Source organism: Triturus cristatus, chromosome 5_2 (genome assembly GCF_964204655.1).
Source record: "Triturus cristatus chromosome 5_2, aTriCri1.1, whole genome shotgun sequence".
NCBI classification, from domain to species: domain Eukaryota; kingdom Metazoa; phylum Chordata; class Amphibia; order Caudata; family Salamandridae; genus Triturus; species Triturus cristatus.
Genome location: NC_140588.1, coordinates 745,210,206 through 745,234,833, shown reverse-complemented (window position 1 = coordinate 745,234,833; position 24,628 = coordinate 745,210,206).

Below are 24,628 nucleotides of genomic sequence, written 5' to 3'. Positions count from 1 at the left end.
CTGCAGTAATTTAATGTCTTTTTGAAGTTTCACCAGAGTATTTCTCGGAATATCGTTGCAACGGTTTAGCTTTATTAACATTATAGCTCCTTTGTTTCATGCATGTGTTACTTTTCATTGCACTAATATCTTAGAGTGAATGGTGTTCCTCAATAGTGCTTTTACGTAACTTTTATAACTAAGAGTCGGATTCAGAACGTGAAGAGAAACAGAGAGTAAATGTTTGCTTTACTTACAGATCAAATGTACGCAAGGCATGAATTTAGGCTATTCACACTGTGAGGCCATTTCATGAACGTATGTGCCTGCCATGGCACAGCTGTTTAAAGCACATGCATTTAAATCAGAATTTCTCCGACTTAATCCAGGAGCTGCAGATAGTGCAGCTCGAAAAGAGTGAGCAGTGAGTGTCTCTCTCTGTTTCAGAGCTCTGCTATCTGCAGCTCATGCTTAACACAGTGAAATTCCCCCAAAAATATAAGTGCATTAGATAGGGAAATCCAGTGGTGGAATGGGAAAAGCACCTCTGGAAAATCTGTTAATTTCAGCCCCATATTGGATGAAGTGAATGAAGAAGTGACTCATGCAAATGATTCTGACGACCTGTAGAAAGGCTTAGGGAGGCAGACTATACATGTGTGAACCAGATACTTGTATGTTCTCCCTCGGAGCTGTATGCCAGGCTGGAAGGCTGATGATTCTTCTATCCATTTATTCTTGAAAGGATCCTCTTAGTGCTCAACCTTGTGGGGGGTTTCCTTGTGCCCTATAGGACCAATCCAATCTTGGTGTAACTGCATAAACACAAGCGCACAGCTATGCACTAGTGAGCGCACATGTTCATGATATGCTCATTGGTGTAGAAAGATAAACATCTATGAGTACACATGAGGACTTAACAACACAAATGCAAAAATTCTGCATTGGCAAAGATACTCTCCCATAGAAAATGAAGTTGGGTGTGTATATTAAATGGGGCAAAACGACTGAAACGTGGGCAGGCCAAGGGATTAGTGATGGAGTAGCCCAGGAAAGATACTGAGAATTGGACTACAAGTGAGTATTTTGGTCTGAATGATAGTTGCTTCACAACACCTGGTGCTCGCCTTCTTTAGTGGATATATCATACAGGAGAAACCTTTATCCATACAGAATTTAAGTAGCTTACAAGCCACACAGACATCACGCTGTGGAGTTGTAAATGATTAAGCACAACCACTCTTAACGAAAACGCCTGTTCATTTTTTTAGTGGAGAACATTGTAGTGCATTTACATACAGCCCGATGCATGAACAGCTAGCTGACACATAATTTTTCATCTACATAAAAGAGCCATAGTGTCTATTGGGCTTTCTGCATCCTGGGATAGGGAAATAAGTGTTGTCCTGGGCTGCACTCAGCAAAGAATCAGAGGAGTAACATAGATGTCTGTACCACTCACAGTCTGAAGGAAAAGTACTAGTGGCTTAGACTAACACTTATTTGCCTTTATGTAGAAGATTCTTGACCGAGCTTCTGAAATGCTGACACCCTCACACACTTTCCCCCATTTTTCTCTTTTTCTGACTTCCCTGATCCTTTTAAGATCCTTTTAGACTTGATCATCCTTATTAATTTAGACTTCAACTTTAGACTTTACTCATGTTGAAAAGAGAGTGGATCAGAGACCCTTCTCTAAACATCAAATCCTACTATTAATTTTCTGCATTGCTGTAACTGGACTTCTTGTCTGTTTCATGCTGATGTGCCTGAATTTCTTTTGGAGGTTAGGCTATTCTGTAGTTATTCTATACCTTTGTAGTGTGGTCTTGAGATTCATTTACATTAACTTAACTGCTAACTTGTAATAAAACTTCTTGACTTTAGTCGCTGATTCCTGGTTCTCAATCTGTAGCCAAATGGGTTACACTGTTAATTTATTTGTTTGACCAAATGCTAACTCCTATCACCTCTCAGTAGACAAAGAAATTTCCATCAGATAATCAAGAGATTGGCCCAGCGCTGAATCAACTGGTAGCAGAGGATGGTTTTATCCAATTTCTAAAGACTACATCTCAGTTTCATAAGGTTATGGCACACAGTGTATATGAATGTTTATTTCTACAGTAAATTCGCTTTTCTAATGAATTTAAGTGCAAAACTTTACATTAATAGCATTAAGATGCACAATGTTTTTAGTGCTAACTGAGCGTATATATTGTGTATTTGTAACGTGTAAGGGAGGAATCAAAATGTCACTGCTCCAATCCCCCCTCTGGTGACAAATCAAGCCATTACATCAAGATATAGATTTCTTATCAGATGATCCAGTTAAAACTTCATAGGCTCCTTTATAAATGCTCAACTGGACTCCTCCAGATGCCTCACGTCATCATAAGATCTGCTCTGTCTGTCTTCTACTTCTATGTCTGCTCTTTTCCTCTTTGTTGTCTTCTTCGCTTGTGCATGTTTGCATCCCTTATAGATTGAAAAAGACATAATCCACAAAGAGCAATTATCAATAGGTATCTCAAGATGCTTCTAACAATTCCACTCCCCAAATTTCCAAATCATCAGCCTACAACAGAAAATCCATTCCCTATTGCTTCCCATGCATTTGTTGATTTCAATCCTTTCACATCTTTATTAAGGTGAGTAATTTTCGTCATTTAAGAAAGTCCTTTCTCTTATCAGGGATGCAAGTACAGCATTACTGAACTTTTAGAATCCAGCAGAATATGCCCTCTTTTGTGAGGAAAATGTCTTATGAAAGTCTGTTTGAAAAACCATAGATTTAATAGCTACCATCTCAGTATCTACAACTAAAAATGCTCCAGCTGGATTAGTGGACAGCTTATTAACCACAGCACACAACGTTCTAATCTTGTGAGAATTCAGTATCAGATGGAATAATAGCACTAAAGATGTCTTCAACAATTTAATTAGCACTGGCACCTCTTTTGGTTCTAACACGTTCTTCCCCTCTTGATTCATCTATATGTCCTGCATGATACATTTCTTGAAATACTATGCCTCTAGAACATGGTCCATACAATCTCCTGGGTAATCTGTAATAAGCATTTATACCACAGATATGGTAAACTCCAGGAATAACAGGATCCCCTCCGTCTAAATATAATCCCCAATTTCCACAGATTTCAGAGGTGTAGCCACATTTTCTTCTGCCTACAAATTTAGAATCTATTTTGGATTTCTAGTACATATATAAAAATTTCCCATGATGTTGGCAATCTAATGCTAAAGCCGCTATGTTTCCTGATACATTATGCTCAAGCTCCTGCTTAGCCCAATTTGGTACATTTGTATGATTTGCTGTTCTTGCCATTAGATTTCTTTGTCTGTCTTCTACTGAATCTATACATTTCTTCTCAACATCTATCAATATACAAGTCAAGTTCAGTCTATGAGCATATGTACTGTCTAATGTCATAGTAGGTATAAATAAGTGCCCAACTATTTCTAGTGTTTTAGCATCAGGTTGATGATTCAAATGTTTCAGCAGAGGAATTTCTGAGAAAACTAAATCATAGTTTGAATAACTATAGTGGAGATGTCCCTTTCCATAGAAAAGGCTCATAAACAGACAATACGACACATCATAAGTTAGAGTAATATGGTGATACGTGATGCTCTCTACAGTGGAGGCAGGTAATTGCATACACACATAGCAACCACTAGCATACATAGTATCAACATACTCTGTTTCTATATGTAAGTCTTTCTCAACAAATGAAGGCATGCTATTGTCAGTAGAGAATGATGGTTTAGGAACAATTGTGGAACTTATGTCCCCTGTACTAGAATGTGTAGGTAAGGTCAACCCTACAAGCAAAGCAATTAATACTATAGTTATCACAACTAACAATCCTGTACATATGTATCTATGTTTACCACTATTAATTCTAGTTTCCATAACTTTTCGGAACTAAGACCATTTGAGTGAAACGCAGCAGCAGCAAACAGTTTCCTCCATTGATTTCCACCTGTGCAAATGGGAAAACAATGTCCATGCTCTGAAATGCAGTTTGGGTATTTACAAGGTCTTCGTGATTCTTCCTTAGCCCTGTTCAGGGTTCTTCTAAATGACAACCTTATGCTACTTCAGCAGACTTGGGCCTAGGTACTCTTCTTTCCTCCCTACAAAATCTATTTAAATGTCTCTAATAGAGGAACAATTCCAAATTCCCTAATGATCAGATCCAGGATGAAGTGTCTCAGTCCGTTTAGTGGCCATACAATTCCAAAACTCAGTTCGGCCACAAAATTAAGTTCAAGGAGCCTCAGTTGGATTCGAATTGTTATAACAAAATGTCCAAACTTATCTCTCCCAGTCATTGGCAGCAAGGTATGTCAAATCAGGCGAGGAGTACCTCAGACAGGGCACTCTTTCTCTCTTTAATCTGCTTACTACTGGCCCTTCATCATCACTGCCACTTAGATCAGATTTTTCAATCTCTTCCGGGATACGATGCGGCACACGTACTTCAAGCTAACTCTGGTTCCTTTTCTCCTGTCCTCTTGGCCCCCGGTCTCCAGCCACTACTCGAGTTATTGCAGCACTAGCTCCTTTACCAGGGTCTGAATCTGGTGCATTCAACTCTACAGGATGGAACCTTTTTGTGCCGACTTCAACTGTTAACTCCCTCAGACCCCACTCAGGCTGCGCAAGTGCTGTCCCAGATCCTTGTTGGTCTCTAACAGCTTGACTAATCTGCTCCCTTTGTCACACTGTTGCCACCGACACTTCAGCAAACAGGTAGTGTTATATCATCAAGGGAACAAGGGACTCTGCGAGAATAGGCAGCATGCACCCAGTAGGGGAGACCTCTGCACTTCACAGTTGTTGTAGTGACTGAGATAACCTGGTAAGGGCCGCGCCACCAAGGTTCCAAACATGACTTGCTCATGTGCTTCTTCACCATAACCCTGTCACCAGGACTGAGATCATGGCTCCTGTTGAGACGGGGCTGAAGCTTCTCCAACCTGATGAGACACAGTGTGCACCACATCAGCCAGTCCCTTGCAGTAATCAAGAATCATGTCATCTGTAATGTTCACAAGTATATTTGCAGGCACAGCTGGCAATCTCATAGCTCTGCCCATGACTATATCAGAAGGAGATAATCATGTCCTTCTTTCAGGAGTACTGCTAAAACTCATCAACACAAGGGGCAGCCCATCAGGCCATTTCAGATATGCTGAAGCTCACACCTTAGCAAAGATAGGATTTCAGCATCTCATTGACTTGCTCCACGATACCTGAAGGCTTAGATCGATAGCTGCAATGTAGCCTGTGCTCCTCTTGTAATGCTGTACACAACATCTTCACGATCTCATTATTAAAATGAGTTCCTTGGTCTGACTCCAGAGAAGTCGAAAACCCGGAATATGGTATTAACTCCCTCAACAACAACTTAGCTACTGTGAGACTGTAATTTTTCCTAGTTGGGTAGGCTTCAACCCAACGCGAGAAGATGCAAACAATCACCAGGACATATTTCAGTTCATTGCACATAGATATGTCAAATAAGTCCAAGTGCATCCTGTTGAAGTGACCACCTGAGCTGTCCTGCAGTTATTTTCCCTACATTCATTTGTTTGCACACAACACATCTGTGACACAACCCTTCAGCCATCAGTCTGAACCTAGGATTAAACTATGTCTGTCGAAATGAACGCACCATGCCATCTCTACCTACAAGTGTAGGTCCATGATAGTGTCTCGCCACTGGCGGTAACAAGCTGTCTGGCAACACAGGCCTTCCATCTCCTGAAACCCAAATATAATTCTTGTCACCCTGATCTAACTCAGCCTTGCTGTCCTGCTTCGGACAATTCCTCCTGAAGTCTCTTAACTCCCTCTCAAGTATCAGCTGTGGTTAGCAAAAGGTTTGAACTGGTCTTATCTGTTCACTAATTTTAATATTCACCATTGAATGTGCAAGAATTTCAAGCACAATATCGGGCAGTCTCATCAGCATACTTGTTGGCCACAGTTGCATAATTGTCTCTCTTGCTGTGTGCAGAACATTTCACAACCGCGATCTGAGCAGGTAGCTGTAGTGCCTTTAACAAGTTCTGCACACTTTCTTCATTCTTTATTGGGGACTCTGAAGAGGTCATAAATCTCCATTGCAACCATACCTGTCCAAAGTCATGGTCAACACAAAAGCCATGCTGACTCTCAGTGAAAATGGTCACTTTCAGCTGGTCTGAAACACAGCATACTGTAGTAAGAGCAATAAATGTGGCTACGTGTGCAGAAAATATTCCTTGAAACAGGCTTCAACCACACCTGAGACAGTACAAACTGCATAGGCAGCTCTCAGGCTTCCTTCATGGTCTTGTAAACAGGAGCCATCAACAAACATTATATAATCTGATTTAGATAGTGGCACATCTTGTATGTCAGGTCTTGGCTTGGTGCACAGTTCAGTAACATTGAGACAGTCATGCTCAACTTCACTTTCAATAACATATTTTCCATGAATTAGCAACACATTAGCAGGATTCAAAGTGGTACATCTCTTGATGGTTATCTTGTCAGCCGCAGGTATGACCTGCTCATACTTCGTCAAGCAGCTATTGGTGAAATATTGGGTTCTGGTGCAGGTTAACAATATCTCAACAGAATGGGGTACAAAAATGGTCAGTGGATGACCTATGAGAATGCCCTTGCACTGTTTAATGCTAACACATGTTGAGGTCACAGCTTTGAGACAGCCAGGCAAAGCAGCATCTACTGGGTCAAGGGTAGCTGAAAAATAAGCAATAGGTTTGTAAGCATTCCTGTGCATCTGATTAAACAGTGAGTGAGCACAGCCCTCCCTCTCAATGTGAAGCCTTTGTTGCAATCCAGCATTCCCAGTGATGGGGCACGACAGACACTTTCTCTCTGCTCTGAGAAGGCACGCATGCAAATGTCATCCCATAGTAATGAAGCTGGCAAATCCTTGTATGTCAGCCTTTGTAAAAGTTTGGCCACTAGGGAAAAGCAGGAAATCCACTGCGGACAGTAGCCCACATTCCCAGGAACATCCTGACTTCTCTCTGAGTAGTTGGTGGATTCATTCTCAGAATCACAGAGATTCTCTCTTGTGACACCTGCCTCACTACTTGCACAATGTGATCTCCGAGATACAGAAATGTTTACTTACTGTACAGCAACGTGGTCGGGGATGCTTTCTGTCCATTCTCAGCTAAGTGGTTTAACAGGTTGAACAATGCACTCTTTACATGTTAAACTTGAGCACTTGCATCATTTTATTTCACTTAAGAAACGGATAGAAGCCACACACTCCTCTCTAAAATGCATTCTGGTTTGGTTACGATCGAACACATATTCTTACATTGTATAAATGTATGTTATTTTTCTTTTATGTTTTCGTTCTGTACCTTTATATAATAAAACGTAAACAAAATGTGTACCAATCGGTGTGATGAGAGATGTATTTGCATGCTGCTGCACATATACAGCCACAAATAGAGATGTTGCATTCCACATATTCACTAGTTCTACCTATTACCTTTTTCTGTATATGCATTATACTTAACATGGGATTCAATCATGCAAAATATATACATTAAGGATTTAACTAAATCATTTTACAGTACTATCCATTCACATTAGTAAACTCCCATCAGGATTGAAATTGAGTAATCTTCTCTGAGATGTAAAATAATTGAATCTGCTAATCCAAAAAAAAGGACTTTACACGCAGTTTCCCAATGAAAAAAGTTAATCTTTTAATGGCACTTGCTGCAGTAATTGAATGTCTTTTTGAAGTTCCAGTAAAGAATATCACCGGAATATTATTGCAAAGGTTAACAATTATGACATTATAGCTCCTGTGTCTCCTACATGTGTTAGAGGGGACCCATGGGGAGCGGAGCGTGAGCCAGTCTCCCCCTGGGTGGTTTCGCACAAGGGAGCGGCCACCCAGGTGCGGGGTAGGGTTAATTAGGGAGGCGGGAGGCGCGAGGCAAGAGGCGAGGTTTTAAGTAGAGGCGCTGTGGGGCGGGAAATTCATTGCGATCGAGGGAGTGGGGAGGAAGGGTTTTGAATTGGCCACTTGTCGTTTGTCCTTTTGCTGCTGCCGTACTGGTGGGGGTCGCTGGTGTCCCGGGAGGTGGTGCGCGATGCTGTGCGCGTGCTCGATGCTGTGCGCGTGCTCTGTGTTGCGGGGCGGGTCGACTTTCTGGGCCTGGGCATCGCGGAGCAGGCTTGGTTGGGGCGGGGGCGCCGGCCCCGGAAAGCTGCGGGAGGCGTCGCGTTGGCGGTGGCGACGGCGGCGGGTATGTCGCCGTGGAAGGAAGAAGGCGGCGGGTTGTGCAGCGTCGGGCCTGGCTGGGGCCATGGAGGTCGGGGCTGCGGTTTTGGTGGGGACCGGCCGTGTCCCTTGAGAGACGGCTCCGGAGTCACAGGTATGTGCGGCCGCCCGTAGCTTTATTAGCGGGCGGCGCGATGCAGGGAAAGCAGGAGGGGGCGGTCCTTGGGCACCGCTGGGAGGCGGGGGAACAGCGTGGTGAGCCGGGCAGCACTTAACGCGTTGGAAGGCAGGCGCTAAGCGGGCGGTGAGTGCTGAGGGTCACGCTGGGCAGGGGGCAGGTTTGGAAACAGCCCAGTCGCTTGCTTCACACAATACCGGTATGGAGTGGCAGGGGGGGGGGCTCAGTTACTGCATTTCACTGGGTGCCAGTATGTCATTTGCCCTGCTACGCCGGCATCATGTTTCTGCCCCACCACTTTGCCTTTGGAGCCCACTCCGGCTGGGCCATCTGGTTGGGTGCCTCACACCAGTGTTAGTCGGTTTCGGGGCGCTCCTTTTGACAGGTCCAACGCCCGGGTAGGCAGTTTGTTCTCAGCAAGCCGGGGCCCTGGGTGCAGCAGAGGAGGCACGGTCGGCGGTTTGGTCCTCACAGATTACGGTTGCAGGGCATTTGGGTCCACTTGGGGATGGTGGGCAGCGGATTGCGCGTCACTTACCAGGCCTGTCGGTGGATTTGGGGCAGCATAGTGGCCGCCTGCAGGGTACAGCCAGGGAGTTGGAGCACGAGCCCACGGAGGGCCAGTGGGTCTGGGTGAGCAGAGGTGGCACGTCTGGCATGCGGCAGGGCGGGGTGGTAGGGGTCCCCGGGGTCGCCTTCGGAGTTACGGAAGAGTCTGGTCAGAGCGGCTGGACGACCATACTGCCGGTTTTGTCCTCACGGAAGACGGCTGGCAGGTGCACGCTACAGTCAGAGATCTATGCGGTTCTGTCTGGGGGGGGCGTGTGGAGGGAGAGAGATCTGGAGCGGATTTCCCTTCTACCTCAGACGCCTCAGCTGTTACGATGTTTGTTGCTGGGTATTGGGTTTCTGGAACAAGGGGAATTTTTGGTTCTGAGAAGGGAAAAGGGGTCATGGTGTGGTGACAATGGAGATGACATGGTATTGGATAATGACAACGATGATTTGGATAGCAGGGAACTGCCTGAGGGTGATGGGGATGATCGGAAACGATATGTGACATCATGGAGGGGTACGAGGGGTTTGTCGGGGCTACCCAGTATGCTTCTTTTGCAGGCGTCACGAGCGGACCACGCAAAACAGCGGGAGCATGCTACTGACACCCACCTACGGGAGGAACGTCCATTTCTACAATGCAGAGTGGGGCATTTGTGTGGGGTTGCCGTGATGGCGTGGTATTGGTCACTGACAGTGATGATTTGGATTGAAGGGGAATTGCGTGAGGGAACTGGTGGGGGATTTTTTTTTGAGACAGTATGTGACGTCAATGAAGGGTACGAGGGGTGTGCTGGGGCAACAAAGTATGCTTAGTTTTTTGCAGGCGTCTTGAGCGGACCGAGCTAGCAGCGGGACCAGGTCACTGTCACTCAACTACAGGAGGTACAGCGGGATGTACGGAACAGAGCGGCCCAGTTGCCAAAATGTACGGCAGAATGGTGGTCGGTTTGGCAACAGGGGGGTACAATGCACAAAGCAATACGGTCCATTTTGGTGGGGGAAGAGTTGTTGGGGGTTAATGCTCATGCTGGGGTTGTGCGCCCTGGGAATTTGCTAGATGCTGTAAGGTTGGGGGGCGTCGATATTGTTGGCAATGCACGGTCGCTGAGAAGGGTAAGGAGGTGTAGGTTTCAGTGGAGGAAGACGAGAATATACACAACAATTGCCGTATATGGGGTTTGGTATGATTTTTAGGATCACATTGCTTGGTTAAGATCAAAAAGCAGAATTTTGACATATGAATTTGTGGCTGTTTTAAAGTGCTGCATCAGGTTATTCTGGTCAAAGAGGGTTTCTCAAAGGGGGTTTTCCGGTTAGGATCCAGGGCCCAAGTCGGGGTACGTGTTCGGATAACCCGAACTCTGCTAAGGGGTTCCCGCAGGTGGTCCAACATACGTTGCAGTGCAAGGTTGCAGCGGGTAGGGTGGCTGGCCCTTTCGGTCAATGTCACATACGCATTTTGATTGTCTCTCCATTGGTGGTGGGCCCAAAGCAGAAAGCTGGGGTTTTTTCGCCTGATGCTCCATCTGTTGTGGCCTGAGGGTGCCTCTTTGACCGATTTTCCTATTAGCCAGCGGACTCTTGCATGTCTTACGCTTCAGTGGATGGTGCACTGGGTTTGGAATGCTCTGCAGGGCGGAACGTGCAATTGGGTAAAAGTGCTATACAGTCTTTTTTCGTTTCCTCCCCATCCATCCATGAGATTTTAAACTGTTAGGCATGCATTTCGGGGGCGTTTCAGTAGATACGATGCTGCCAAAGGGGTTGTTACTATCTCGTGTGCAATATTTGACACATTTAGCACTTTTTTTACAGTGGCGTTTTTTATTCACATTTCTGGTCACCCCCTCGTATGCCATTATGTGGATGATTTTTGTTCATTGGTGCTCAGAACTCGGGGCTGTTTCATGCGGCTTTGTCTGCTTTTCAGAGTACGGCACAGGGGATCGGTGCTGTTGGCCCGGGACGTAACGGAGGGCCTCAGCTATACACGGTTTTCTTGGGTATTGCAATTGACACAGTGAACATGGTAGCTCGGCTGCCGGGGGCTAAGGTGCAGGAGATTTCTTTATTTGTCGTCAGTGATCGGGGAGCCCGAAGCGGAGCTCAGGAGAGTGCAGACATTATTGGGATACCTCATGTGTGCATGTAGGGTGGTGCGGGCTGGGAGATCTTTATGCAGGAGGTTGGGGTTGGCTATGTCTGGGGTTTTTTTCTTCCGCACCAGTGCGTAGGGATGTCTGCAGCCTATAGGGCGGATTTGAGAGTGTGGCTGATTCTCTTGCAGGACTTCAAAGAAGTGTCTTTGTTTTGCGGTCCAACGTATGGTCTGTCTGGTTCAGGTTTTCCTCAGCTGCGGTGGGAGCAAAGGGTTTTAGAGTATTTTGGAAAGGGCGTTTTGGTGAGCCGCGAGTTGGCCAGTGCTTTGATTAAGGCAAGGGCGCAGGATCACAATTTTAGACTTCTTTCCTTTACTAGTGGCATTGTATGTCTGGGGTGCGGATTTTCAGGATTGTTCAGTGCTGTTTAATGGCGACGATCTAGCGGTGGTAGAGTTGAGCAATCGACAGAAGGCCCAGGGTTTGAGAGTTGTTACATTTGCTGAGTGATGGCATGTTCAATAAGTTTACAGCTTATCATTGTTTTTAAGGCACGTCCTATTTCAGGTGTCAACAAGTTTATAGTGGACTCTCTGTCTCGGTGGCATTGGGAGAAATTTCGCCGGCTGGCTCCTGGGGCCGCACTTCCCAAGTCCTCGGTCCCACTGTGTGTCTGGGTGTGGGGGGCCTAAGAATTGTAGAATTGATAGGGTACGTTGTAGCGGACGCTACGAGACTGAGCTAGCAGCAAGCATGGAGCGACTTCCTCTGTTATGGGTACACGGGTGCTCTCAGGAGGGGTAGGATGGCTGCTGAACAGGTAGTTTTTTGGGTTTTGGATTTACACCTGTTGGTTCAAGGTTTTTCCCACAATGCCAGTTTTTCGGTAAAATGGCTGGGAGTTCGTTTTACGGACAATTGAGGTGGGGGAAGGACCTGGTAAGGGGGGGGGGGTGATGGTGTTGAGAGTTCTCAAAGGTTTCAGTAGACTTTGGGCTGGGAACAAGCAGTCACGCCGACCGGTGACATTTGATTTGTTGCAAAGGATGCCTGGGCGGCTGCCACTTTGCTGTTCTAATGGGAACGAATGCGGCCGGTTTAGGCGATGTTTTTTGTATGGTTCATTTTGGAGCATTTAGGGCATTCGAGCTGCTAGGTTTGCGTCATAGGGTGGGGATTACCAGCGAGGAGGTTTTCTTGAGAAGAACACAGGCGGGGGATTTTTGTTGTGGGTCTCTAAAAATGGTTCAGTTGTGTATGGGTACCAGGGTTTTGCCTACACAGGTGTGGAGTGGGCCAATGCGGTCCAGTAAAGGAATGGGGAGGGTTTTAGGGCGTTTTTTAGTTCCTTTTCTCCTGGGGACATTTTTGCCATGCAGCAGGGAGTCAGAGGTCAGTTGCACAATTGTTGGCAGTAATGAGGAAGTGCTGGTTCTTGTGGGGGAGACCCTTTACTGTTGGGAACACATTCGTTTTTGTATAGGGCTGCAACAGAGGCGGCGAGATTGGGATAGTCATGGCCTACCATACGTCGGGTTGGGAGCTGGAACTCCATAGGGGTGCGAGAACTATGTTTGAAAATAAGTTTTTATTTCTGCTGTGTTTCCTTTTGGTTAACGTTTGTTTTTCTACCGAGGTACGTCTTCGGGGCTGGTAAATGTGAAACAGTCATCATGGATAATAGGACGCTCCTTCGTAAAGTGGGCCGACGTTTATGCTGAGCAACAGTTTTGTGGGAAATCGCTGGGACTACAAGGTGTTAAACATGAAGTGGTTGTTAGGGTAACGGGGGTATGCGTTGGGGTTAATTTTCCTTATTTGGTACTGCGTTGTTCCAACAAGGGCCCGTCAGACTGGCTGATTATTCATTTGGGTGAGAAGGATCTCGCGGCCCTGTTTTGGGCCGACACTCATAAAGCAAGTTATAGCGACCATCGAGTCTAATTGGACAGGCACCAAGGTAGTTTGGGACTGAGTTCATAACGAGGATGCACTGGAAGGGAGCATGGAGCCATGTAGCCATTGAGAAAGCGCGCACGGAAGCTTATCAGACCCCTGAGAATATTTTGTGTAGATGGGAATACAGTTTTTCTTATTCCCTTATACGGGGCTCTGAAGGGCATCTTTGCGGGTAGGATGGGGTACTTTTGTCTACCATGGGGCACGTTTTTTTTTTTTTTTTTTTATTTGCTGGAGTTGAGGGTCAGGATTGCTCGAATTCAGAAAGAGAGCATTTAGTGCGCATCTGCAAGATGGTAACACTTTTCTGTTGGGTGGGGCAGGAAAACTCTCTGGGTTTTCCTGGTTGGCGGGTTTTTGCTGGGGGGGTGGGCAGACTGGAGCGGGATTGCCCATCCTCCAACGGGGGAAGTGGGGGACGCAGTCACGGGGACGGGAAATGAGAATGAGGGGATCTATCAACAGGAGTCATTGAGTTGTTTTTGCTTGGGGTCTATCTTGGGGGTTAGGTTTTTATAGATGTCAGAGAAAATTTGGGGATTTGATTATCAGATAATGGAAAAATGGTGTTTAGAGAAAATTATAATTTGGCACCTGTCTTAATAAAGTGGCCTTTTTTGCTAATAAAGAAGTGGTGGATTGTGAGTTATTGTGTGAGAGGGGACCCAGGGGGAGCGGAGCGCGAGCCAGTCTCCCCCTGGGTGGTTTCGCACAAGGGAGCGGCCACCCAGGTGCGGGGTAGGGTTAATTAGGGAGGCGGGAGGCGCGAGGCAAGAGGCGAGGTTTTAAGTAGAGGCGCTGTGGGGCGGGAAATTCATTGCGATTGAGGGAGTGGGGAGGAAGGGTTTTGCATTGGCCCCACCCACCCTTCCCCTTTTTTGTTTTGTTTCCTTTTGTGTTTTCCCTTTCCCTCTATGGGTTTTTTTTCTTCCAGGTTTGGCTACGGCCAGGCCTGGGTTTTTTCTTTTGCCACGATAAGACAGGTTTTTTCATTTAGCTAGTTTTTCTGGTAGGCGGGTTTTTGCTGGGGGGGTGGGCAGACTGAAGCGGGATTGCCCATCCTCCAACGGGGGAAGTGGGGGACGCAGTCACGGGGACGGGAAATGAGAATGAGGGGGATCTATCAACAGGAGTCATTGAGTTGTTTTTGCTTGGGGTCTAACTTGGGGGTTAGTTTTTATAGATGTCAGAGAAAATTTGGGGATTTGATTATCAGATAATGGAAAAATGGTGTTTAGAGAAAATTATAATTTGGCACCTGTCTTAATAAAGTGGCCTTTTTTGCTAATAAAGAAGTGGTGGATTGTGAGTTATTGTGCGACTTTTCATTGCACTAATATGTTGCAGTGAATTATGTTCCTCATTGGGGCTATTTGGATTCAGAAAGTGAAGAGTAACAGAGAGTACATTTATCCTATACTTTCAGACCAAATGTACAAAAGGCATGAATTTAGGCTATTCACGCTGTGAGGCCACATCATTAACGCATGTGCTTGCGCTGGGCACAGCTGCTTAAAGCGCATACCTTTAACTCTGAATTTCTTTGAGGTAGTCCATGAGGTGTAGATAGTGCAGCTCAGAATGAGTGAGCCAGGCAAATTCTGAGTTAAAAGGGGAGGACTTTAGACTGTGCAGTCCAGTGGTGTACTGGGAGCTAAAAGCATCACTGGAAATATGTTATTTTCAGCCAAATATTGGAATGAGGAAATAAATGCTACGAATGGTTCTGATCACCTGCAGGATGTGTTAGGGAGGCACATAAAATGTGTGCCCTGGAAAAGTGTGGGCCCTGTTCACAAAAGTAATCTGTGACAAAATCCTAACTTTACGACTTTCGGTATTCACAAAAGGCATTCAGGAGTAGTAAAGTTAGGACCTTGTCTAAGTTTGTCTTAAGTTTTGGTCTTAAGACAAAATCCTAACTTAAGGATTTTGTCTCAAGTTTGTCTTAAATTTTGCTCTTAAGGCAAAGTCCTAACTTAAGTTAAACTTAAGTTAGGATTTTGTCTTAAGTTTGTCTTAAGACAAAATCCTAACTTAAGTTAAACGTCTCCCTAGTGTAGAAAGACAGAAGTCTATTTGTACACATGAGGACTTCAGAACACAATTGCAGTAATTCTGCATTTGCAAAATAGTCTCCCATAGAAAACAAAGTTTGCTGCTGTTTTTGAGTTTGAAGTTCCAGGGTGTTTGCCCAGAGAGAAGGGGGAGTGCAATTGAAATGTGGGAAGAGTGAATATTTTAGCCTGAATGATCACTGCTTTTCAGCACCTGCCGTTCACTTAGTTTAGTGCTTATCCCGTGCAAGAGAAACCCTTTACCAATCCAGAATTTGAGCTATTCACAAGCCATACAGACGCCACACTGTGGAACTGTAAATGAGCCTAAATCAAACACCCATAACAAAAAGTCCTGATAACTGTTTTGGTAGAGAAGATATTGTTGCACTAGTTTTGGTACAGAGGAAGAGTCTGGTATTGGCACTGTGCTAGTACGTTGTGTAAACTACACTGTAGTCCAGCAGTCCAGTACACCATAGAAATTAAGTCTATCATTCTCAGAATTGTTTTCTTTACCTCCATGTGCGAAATTGGGTTTTTGGTTGAAGAGAGTACTCTTCTCAAGCTACAACCACAATCCCGGTCAGGGTGAACAATTAAAGTCACTGGAGCCTTCATTTTCCAGCAAAAATGATGCACTCCCTTATCCGAGGTTGCGCTGCCCTGTAGAACCGATGACCCGGGATGACTACAAAGGAGCCTGGGGCCTGAACAGCCGAAGACCCTGAGCGGAGAGGCAGGCCTGTGCCCCTAATGATGAGAGGCCTGCAGTGAGATCAGAGATTGTGCTCACAAAGCGGGCAGGAATGTGGCTGTGAGTGCGGTAGGGCCTTCTGGGAGCAGAGCGGCGGGCCCAGAAGTGCTCCTACTGAGGCCAGGGATGCCGCAATGGATCACTGAGGAGAGGAGGCAGCCGAGCAGGAGTTTCTTACATTAGAGGTGAAAATGGATCCACAGAGGTAAAGCTCCTTCGCACTGACCTATGGAAAGTCAGTGAGAGAGACACTAAAATGGAAGGGATGCAACGGGAGGTTGCTGAGTTGCAAACTCTGATTCGCACATTATCAGTACTGTCACTCCAGGATGATTTTTGGGTGGAGGATGCTGAGACGAGGATACCGTCGGCTAGACTGCCGACTTTGGTGCAGGAAACCAGGGTTCCAGCCTCGGAGTCGCGTCCACATCCTGTGATTCTGGGCAAATCACTTAATCTCCCCGTGCCTGAATGTGTAATGTAAATACGGTGCTCGTGTCAAGCGCTCCAATACCTTCGGGTCGAGTTCGCGCTCTATAAATATGCAACAAAAAACAAAGAGGGCCGGGCACTGAGGTGTAATTTACCCTTTGTTGTTCTACCTTGAGGAGTAGAAGGTGGCCCCCTGGAACACTTTTCGGAAAAATGGATACGAGACGCCCTCACTCCCACAGATCTCTCCTCTTGTTTTATCTTTGAAAGAGCAAATAGGGCGTTCACGCTGCCCACACCCAGGCACACCGCAGAGGGCAATAGTTGTAAAAATACTCAACTACAGGGACAGGGACATCATCCTAAGAAGAGCAAGAGAACTAAGGGGCATATCAACAACAACCGGCGATAATTATCTCTAAGCGCACTTAGCGCTAGGATAATTATCGCCGGCAAGCGTGAATTTTTATCGCTGAGATAGCGTGCTATTAGCAACGCTTATCTCAATAGCGATAAAAATCCTCACGCTAACAGGCTAACGTGAGATTATTGCTGGAAACCCAGCGATAATCTCACGTTACCTTGTTGATAGGGACAGGCAAACTTAGCCATGATATCCTCCTTCCATAGGATATCATGGCTAAGTCAGAAAAATACCAGACGTAAAAAAGCAGCGTTAACCGCGGTTAGCGCTGCTTTTTTTGTCTCTAACAGGGTTAGCGACATTCTTGATAATGGGAGAAATGTCGCTTAGCGACATTTCTCCTATTATTTTACTCTGGAACACCCCCTTTGCATCTCATTAGAGATGCAAGGGGAAGCGTAGAGTAAAAGGGTGCTAAAATGCAAATTTGCATGTTAGCACCCTGTTGTTGATAGGGCGCTAGTTTTATCTCTCCTTTTTTGGCTTTTAAAGCCAAAAAAGCAGAGATAAAGCCCTTGTTGATATGCCCCATACTCTCTGAAATTAGACACGAGGGAGCCATTAAACACATTTTCCTCGATTATACCCAGTGGGTGCAGCGTCAGAGGAGTACAATTGAATCTGTGAAGCTAATGCTTAGCTCAATTGGCCTGCAACATATGCTTGTGTTACCCACAAAATGTTGCAGGACACATACAGGAAAAGCACACTTTTTCTCAGAACCGACCCAGGTCTGTAACTGATTAGAAATGGGAAATCGGACCGCTAACCCGAGGCCGGTGAGGATGGTCCCAGGGGTGGGGGCATCCAGGACTCACCCCTGTAGACCCACATTCTTATGCAGACAATGGCAACATGGCAGATGGAGATCGAGAAGGCCAGAGGTGGGATAGGATGAGGCCCTGAAACTGCAGGAGTGCTCAACAGCAGTTTAGTCAGCTGAGCCATCCGGTCTGGATGTAGACTGGTCACAGGATACATCTGAGCCTCCGGGCTCCTAGTCATGCTGTGATGAAAATCTACATTCTGAGGTTGCTGTGTGGCGGGTGGTGATATAAAATTGAGACGACATAACACCATCAGGAACAAAAGGAGTATTACTCTTCAGAACCCTGGGGTAACCCCCCCTGTTTATGGACACAATAAGACCACAAATATTTGTTGTAATTCTCTTTAGATAGGGCAGCTGGAGCAAGTGTCTCTACTCCTTTGACCTCAGGATCGCTGGAGTTGGATGGGAGTCATATTGATGCTCCCGCCTATGTTTCACAGATACAGTTAGCCCAAAAATTCCAGTTGTAGTTTACACATGGAGGGGGAATTTCAGTTCTGAAGTCCCTAGATTGGCATTGCGGATCATAGGAATTGGGCAGACACTCCGTCTGAGTTTGAGTTTGATGTCCTTGGGTATTTACCCAGGGAGGGGGACATGTTGGACAATGTTTGTTTCACTGGAAATCGTTACATTGGCATGGCGTGATGCAAAACTGATAGCAGTAGGTTACGGATGGAATAGACCTTGCTGTATTCCAATGGCTTTTCCTCGGAGTAATTAGGAGCTTGACCTGATGGGGGAGAAGAGGACCAACACACTCCATGACCTGACAGATGAGGACACTTGGGAACTTTGACTATTAAGGGGGACACATTGGGATGACTCCATATTGGAGTTCCTAATGAGGGGCACCCACATCCCGGCAGAATACCGTTACATTGTTAGGGATACAGGAGCTATCTGGGAGCAGAACATAAAACGAGGGCTCCAAAGTACTCCATTTGCCAGAGACTTGCTTCTATGGGTTCTGCAACAGTTTAAACATATAACGGAGAGAATGGCAATAAACCAGTGGAGCGATGGGGCTGTGAGATCCTGAGGGATATATAGCCAGTAGACACCTTGCTCTCATTTCAGGAGGCTTAGGATACTTTCAGGGTGGGCCTGTGCCATTTTCTCCAATACGCCAAACCATCATGACTGGCCAGAGAGATCTGGGGTAGTTTTACTCTTGCTCCTTCCTCCACAGAAACACTGAAGGCCATTCTACAATTTGACACTTCACGACACACCATAACGCACATGTATAGAGTGCTAAAAAGTGACAACTCCTGTAAAGAGTCAAAGGGAAAATCTGACTGGATGGTTGATATAGGGGACCGATTCATAGAAGAGACCTGGAGCAAGGCAGGAACAAATGTGAGGGCAGTCTCGGGCAATGCCAGATTTAAATTGATACAATTTAATTTCAAGCAGCACATGTACCTTATGCCGGGGAGAAGAGCAAGGCAGGCCCCAAGCAGCAGGGTAGTCCTCTAAAAAACATGACAAGTCACAAGCAGCAGAGCAGTCTGGGAAATACGGCAGTCCTTCCTCTGTAACATCCACCGGTCCAGGAGTGTACTGAGGAGTGGCTCTGGAGTCCAATAATAACATTACCTGGCACCAGTCTTAGAGATGGACAACAGTGAATAGCTGAGATGTTTTTTCACCTTGATGTTCTCAGAACCCCTTGATGTAAAGCAACCTTACTATTCACGTTATACATCTATAACACTATAAAGACAATCATAATTTTTGGAAAAGCATTCATACTGCTTTGAAAATTGTGAATCAAAACTCTATTCAAAGTGATAAATATTTGGGAATGGTACAAAGGATAAGACCAGAAAAGTGCACAATGCCAGTTTCGTTTGTGGGGCATTAATTTATACTCGCTCCCTCGTTAAACACAAATCCGAAATCATTATTTTAATCCAGACACAGGCCCTCAACTGCCTATTTGTTACTGAGATCTGGGCCTAGGGAGACTCTGGCCCGACTTGGTAGATGCAGTCCCTCCTGGGTACATTATCCTTAGATGTGATTGTCTGGGCCGAAAGGAGGGTGGCTTAGCCTTAGTTCCTCGTGAGGCTTTTAGCTGTACCCAGTGGAGAAGAGCATTGGCGTCTCCTTGAAGGTAGCTACATTTGGAATTAAAGTTTCAGCTAATTACACGTTTGCGAGTCTCCTGATATATCGCCCTCCAGACTCACAAGCTAACTGTGCGGTGATTTTGTGCCGGACCCTGGAACCATATTTGACTACTGCCCAATGCAACACCTCTAAAAAAGGACTCTGCCCTCCTGCTGGAACTTATGTCCAACTTTGATTTTGATCAGCTGGTGTGATCCTCCATGCACACGGCAGGCCATACACTTGGATGGGACTTTTACAAATCACAATAATTTAGTCATTGAGGAAGTCCAGCCTCTTAGCTGGGTTGATCACTGACTGATCCTGTTTAAGTTATTTTCTCCTCGCCCCACAACTGGTGCAAGCCTGACACTGCCTAGACCGCTAGAGTAGTAGGAATTTTAACAAGATCACAGCAGAAGGATGTAGGGGCGTAACACAGGCTCCCACAGACACCACATTGCTGGGGGGCCCCCACGCTCCAGGGGCCCCCTCACTTCATCATGAAGTAAATGGCACGCCCAGCCTCCTAATAAATTAAATGGTGCGCACGGCACGCACGCCCCGGCTGTGCCCCACCTGGGCCGGGCCTCATTAATTTAATGGTGCGCAAGTGCTGTGCATGTGCGGGCCCCGGGCGGCCCTGAGGCTCTAACTGAGCCTCTTCATTAATTAAGTGGTGCACGACCCAGCCGGGCCCCTCTGAGGCTCACTGTTTTCATTAAATGGTGAGTGTGAGTCAGGGTAGGTGCGTGCAGTGCGCAGTTGTTCCGTGATGCGTCTGCGCGGTCTTTTAGGGTGGGGCAGGCTGGTGACCAATGCCCTGATTGAATTATTCCTCATGTGCATTGAGCACGTGCAATTTAAAGGGCGCGTGAGACTGAGGTGTGGCATCCGAGGCCACGCTCCTACGCCGTCGAGACTGAGAAAGAGTTTCCGACGTCCCTGGCCATAATTTAAATTAATTTATTAGTGGCCCCCCTGCCTGGCTAGCCTTGTCCTGCCCCTGCCTTCTGCTTCTGCTGCCTGCCCGGCCTCGCACCTACCTCTGAAGCTGCAGGCTAGGCCCAGCCCTCACTCAGTTCAGGTGAGTCTGCGTCCGAGCCTAGAAGCCAGGAGTGGTGCATGGGTGGTGGCAAGGATGGCATTCTGAGCATCTGCGGGGCCTCCTGTGTACTCCTAAAATCCACCAGGAGTAAGTGTGAAAGCTAGGTAGCGGCATTTAACAGGTGGGCATAATCACAGGGCCAGGTTTATCAGGACCAAATTTACTTGTGGAAATGCACGTTTCCACAAAATTGTCTCAGGTCGATACTTAGCTGCCTGCAATGTGGCCAATGCATACGTTTAGCGCAGTAGAAATGTACCGGACAATCCACAGGTGCTGTAGATTAACTGGCATAACGAAGGTGACATTTTTTAATTGCAAAAATACAAAAACGTACACAGGTGGAAACTTACTGGTGCAGATTTCCAGGTGTTTATAGTCAACTGGTAGGTGCAGGACCCTTTTTGCCCCAAAAAATCTTCATCTGAGCAGCGCTTTTTCCAAAATTACATTTTAAGTTTTTCTGAAAGTATATTTTAAGTTATAGTCTATCTAGCCTTGCCATCAATATCAAATTTAACAAACAAGTTGCTATAAAATAAATCAAAACCCATCCATTTGTGGTAAAAACACCATTTGCTAGACATATTTTTACTATAGAACAGGGAGAACATAGATGTACATGGTAGTAAATTACAGGAATATAAATTAACCATCACCCTAGGCCCCACCACAAAACTGTCAGGAAAAGCAGTATTATTTATGACCTCTTTTGATTGTGAAAGCGTGACATCAAATTTAATGTGTTCTTCATAGTGTTATTGTTTGACAAGTCTTAGATCAAATAGATATTGTTAAGAGATTTTTGCGACTGAAATTAGTTTGTACATTTGTAAATCTCAAACCTATAAACACAAAGTTGGCAAAATAGATATAAAATCAAAGTCTGGGATTTTTGCACTGTAATGAAGAAAACCATAGTATCGCCTTTTATTTCAATTTAGCGAATGGGGGAGGTCCATAAAATCCCCCATGGCCTATTCCAAACCCCTTGTGCACTCTAAGAGTGTTTTGGGTGCTTAATTGCACTCAGGACTGCTCCTAGTGAGATCTACCCAGCCCATTTATTATTGTAAGATGCCGATGCCTCTGACCTCACTGCCCCTTGTAATAGCCATAGCCACTCCTGATTTCCTGCCCCTGTCGACTGCCATTTCCCCACTCCTGCCCCTTCTCAGTTTATGCTCTAAATGTATAACTCTTGTAATTTGCCTATTCTGCAGCTTATAAGAGTCTGCTCAGTTTTATGCCTTCAGTCAGTTCCATTGCCTGCTCTCATCACATGCTCTACTCGATCCTGAAAAGTTATGATTCAAATATAGCAAGGTTATAAAAGCAGCCATTTGTTATAACACGTGTTTAAAATATTTAAGTTATTTGAAACCCTTATTTGGCATATTGGTTTCAGCAAGACCAAGCTATACTGAAGGCATTAGAATTTAGGGGCATATCAACAAGGGCTTTATCTCTGTTTTTTTGGCTTTAAAAGCCAAAAAAGCAGAGATAAAACTAGCACCCTATCAACAACAGGGTGCTATCATGCAAATTTGCATGTTAGCACCCATTTACTCTACGCTTCCCCTTGCATCTCTAATGAGATGCAAAGGGGGCGTTCCAGAGTAAAATAATAGGAGAAATGTCGCTAAGCGACATTTCTCCTAATATCAAGAATATCGCTAACCCTATTAGAGACAAAAAAAGCAGCGCTAACCGTGGTTAACGCTGCTTTTTTACGTCTGGTATTTTTCTGACTTAGCCATGATATCCTATGGAAGAAGGATATCATGGCTAAGTTTGTCTGTCCCTATCAACAAGGTAACGTGAGATTATCGCTGGCTTTCCAGCGATAATCTCACGTTAGCCTGTTAGCGTGAGGATTTTTATCGCTAATGAGATAAGCGTTGCTAATAGCACGCTATCTCAGCGATAAAAATTCACGCTAGCCGGCGATAATTATCCTGGCGCTAAGTGCGCTTAGAGATAATTATTGCCGGTTGTTGTTGATATGCCCCTTAGTTTGTAGAGGATATCATATCAATGGTGACATTGCATATTACCATTAACTCCAATGAATAGCTCATGAAAATAAATTGCTACATTGATTTGCTGGAGGTGGATGATGCCTAGAGTGTGGCGGGCATGGCTAAAGGTGATGCTCTATGGGGTCCAGTGGCAGTAAAAGTTAGTTTAGGGTGTGTCTAAATGCCACACTGCACAAGGGCTGGCCAGATGCCATGGCCACAGGCTCTGATGGCACTTGGGAGTGAGTGTAGAAGATGACCAAAGGCCAGACACTGCATTTAGTAGGCTCTCTGGACAGTGGGACATCATTAGGAGGGGAGTCTATGCCCATATTGATAGGGAGCTAGGCAATTGGGTGCAAGGTGTGCCTGAAGATTGTATCCTTCGACAATGGCCTGGTGGACTCTGGGTACAAAGAACTTGGGCAAAGGCTGGCCTGAAACTAGTGGCTACATTGAAAAATGACCAAAGTAGTTAAAACATTACTGAAAAAACTTTATGGGAAGTTGTAATTGTTTACTCATATAAAAATGTATTATAAAATATTCATTGTCCTCAAAGATCTTAAGTTAGATAGATGTTATTGCTATGAAATGATATATGTAGAACCTGTAAACCCATAAAATTTGCTAGTTCTAGTAGGGTGAAGTACTGGGTATTTTAGACCCAGCGGTGCAGGGGCACACACCCTATGACTTCTGGGTTCACCCTGTTCCAGACCTACAGAAACACAGAGTCTTCTGGGTGAAGTCAAAGATTCATTTATTGGCTGCAGACCAATTACAGGTATCCTAGAAGTACAACAGCGTGTATGTTCTCAGGAGACTGCTCAAAATCATAGGAACGGGCTTCTCTTTAAATACAAAATATCATGCTTCAGGCACACATTCCTTGGTTTACGATATGGCCATTACAAGTATACATTACAAACGAAAAAGCAGAGTCATGATGACCATCCCACATTCCAGTTCGGCCAGCCCACAATGATTTACACAGTAAGGTTCAGATCCCACATTTGATGTCAATAGACCCCCCAATAAACATGAGCATCTCCTGTTTTGGGAAACAAGTCATAAAGCAGGAACAAGCAGGTGTGAAAGAGATTAGCCGGAGGATTGTGTAGAATGAAAGGGTTTTATGATGGGTCAAACCCTGATGCTAATCACAGGTGGACGGAGGAAGGGGAGCTCGTGAGACCGGTTTGACCTGGGGCAGCAGAGCCCGCTGCCCAGGTCACAGAGAAGTCAGAGGGAAAGCCCATGTACTGTGAGGCCCGTATTTACTCCATCATAGCCTATGTGAGGGCAATGACAAGATGGCCACTGCTTCCAAAATGGAACCCGCGTAGTTGAAGCAGAATAACGTGTACACGCATTTACTATTTGCGGTTTGCTAATACCAAGATAGACAGGGGTAGGGCCCTGTCCCCTACGCGGTCACAAAGATTAAAGTACGACAGACCCTCCTTTTGCCCTTATATAGGCAATCACTATACTCATCTTAATCCGAGTCTAGGTCAATATTCACAAAGTCATGGAGATGTTGCTGTAGCATCATCCTATTACTTAGCTCGTCCCTCGATACAGGTTTCCTTACACATAAGGTAGCACAGAGGCCACATATCGTAGGAGCACACTGTATGCACAGACAGAACAGGAAAAGAATGGCTAAGATCATTCCAATGACCATCAGAACTTTCCAACCCCAGGCAGATATCAATTCCCAGAACCACCCCACCAGTGACCAGTCTCCCTTATCCACGTGTATGGATTCAGATATTTTATGGAGTTTGGAGATGGCTTGATACACTGTTG